Below are 2,210 nucleotides of genomic sequence, written 5' to 3' on the forward strand. Positions count from 1 at the left end.
AAAAAAAAAAAAAAAAAAAAAAAAAGGAAAAAGAAAAAGGTTAATATCTAAAAGGCAAAATTATAAATTTACTTAAATATATGGGAGACATGGGAGCTATGGATAAACATCATCTGGATTTGATCATTTGCTATAAGCAGTCTGCCATGTGAAAAATGTGATGGCAAGTGTGTGATTTGTGACTCCTATAGGTGCATCCTTGTACCCTGATGTGCATAGGTGATGAATGTAAGTATAGATTTTACCAGGGGCATTGCGTGATCTGTGGAGGCCCTGGGGTCTCTGATGCCTATTATTGTAAGGAGCTCACCATCCAGGAGAAGGATACAGATGTCTGCCCAAAGACTGCCAATTTGGGGATCACTAAGACCTCTTCTATGAATGCAAAAAATGTGACTTCAAGAAGAGGTGATTGGTGGGTGGCAAGAGGTGATTGTTGGTTGGCCCCTTCCTCCTCCACATCAAGCTGCTACAGCCGGCAAAAAAGACGGCTACCACTAGCAGCAGAAAGGGAGCAGAGCCCAGAGTATCACCAGAAGTGCCTGCTAGTGTACCAACACCTTGTCACTCCTTCCTCTCTCTTCACCCAGATGTGTGATAGGGATGGAAAAGAATTCCCCACAGAGCACTCTGGTACATTATTGTCAGAGAAAAATTGATAGATTCGTTCATGGTTTCTTTTGAACTTGAGAAGCAAAGCTCTGTTCTCCATACTGATATGTTCACCCTAAAACAATATCTTCTAAAAAGAGACAGTATTTCAGTCTTCTGCTTGAGGAGTTGACTGTGAAGCTATGCCCAGTGAAAAATGTGTTCTTGCAGCAGCTCTGGTGGAAGTTGTCCTTGAAAAACCTTTGGTGTGTGGTGGGAAGTTATCAGATCAACAAATGTGGACATTTAATCTTGTAACACCAGGTGGTGCTGGTTTCATGTTATTTTCCTTCTGAGAAATTGGAAGTCCTTCTGTTGCTATTATATTAATAAAATTGGTGTTTACTTTCTGGTAAAAAAATAAATATGCAGGAGAATATCTTGCTAACATTGGAGGTAGAGAAAGATTTCTTAAACAATACACAAAATTCACAAGCTGTAAATACTAAAATTTACATTTTTGTCTGTATTTACATCTTCTCTTCTTCAAAAGACATTATGGAAATAGTGACAGGACAAGGCAAAAACTGAAAGGATATATTGTCAAATAAACTCCAAAGGATTAGTATTCAAAATATAAAATGAGCCGGGCGTGGTGGCTCACGCCTGTAATCCCAGCACTTTGGAAGGCCAAGGCGGGCAGATCACCTGAGGTCAGGAGTTTGAGACCAGCCTGGCGAACATGGTGAAACATCTGTCTCTACTAAAAATACAAAAAAAAAAAAAAAAAAAAAAAAAATGAGCCAGGCATGACAGCTCACGCCTGTAGTCCCAGCTACTCGGGAGGGGCACGAGAATTGCTTGAACCCGGCAGGCAGAAGTTGCAGTGAGCCAAGATCACACCATTGCACCCTAGCCTGGGCATCAGAGTGAGACTTGGCCTCAAACAAACAAAAAGAAAGACCAACTGATAGAAAAAACGGGAAAAACCCAGCCTGGGCAACATGGCAAAACCCCATCTCATATGTATGTGTGTGTGTGTGTGTGTGTGTGTGTGTGTATTTATATATTTAGTTGGGCGTAGTGGCACGCACCTGTACGCCAGCTACTTGGGAGGCTGAGGTGAGAGAATTGCTTGAACCAGGGAGGTTGAGGCTGCAGTGAGCTGTGATTGCACCATTGCACTCCAGCCTGAGCAATGGAGTGGGAATCCATCTCAAAAAATAAAAAGCAAAGAAAGAAAAGAAATGGGTAAAAAATTTGAATAAGGTCATTATAAAAGAAAGAGAAGGCCGGGCATGGTGGTTTATGCCTGCAATCCCAACACTATGGGAGGCTGAGGCAGGCGGATCACCTGAGGTCAGGAGTTTGAGACCAGCCTGGCCTACATGGTGAAACCCTGTCTCTACTAAACATACACAAACATCAGCCAGCCGGGGTGGCACGTGCCTATAATCCCAGCTACTTGGGAGGCTGAGGCAGGAGAACAGCTTGAACCCAGAAGGTGGAGGTTGCAGTGAGCCGAGATCACACCACTGCACTTCAGCCTGGACAACAGAGTGACACTCCATCTCAAAAAAAAAAAGAAGAAAGAAAGAAAAAATAAAAGAAACATAGAT

General features: G+C 42.6%; 1 pseudogene; it reads left to right on the top strand.

Moving 5' to 3' along the window:
- Nucleotides 1–98: 98 nt before the first annotated feature.
- On the top strand, nt 99–412 carry LOC105542806 (annotated as a pseudogene).
- Nucleotides 413–2,210: the final 1,798 nt, after the last annotated feature.

This window comes from Mandrillus leucophaeus, unplaced genomic scaffold, assembly GCF_000951045.1.
Source record: "Mandrillus leucophaeus isolate KB7577 unplaced genomic scaffold, Mleu.le_1.0 Scaffold1063, whole genome shotgun sequence".
Classification (NCBI taxonomy): Eukaryota; Metazoa; Chordata; class Mammalia; order Primates; family Cercopithecidae; genus Mandrillus; species Mandrillus leucophaeus.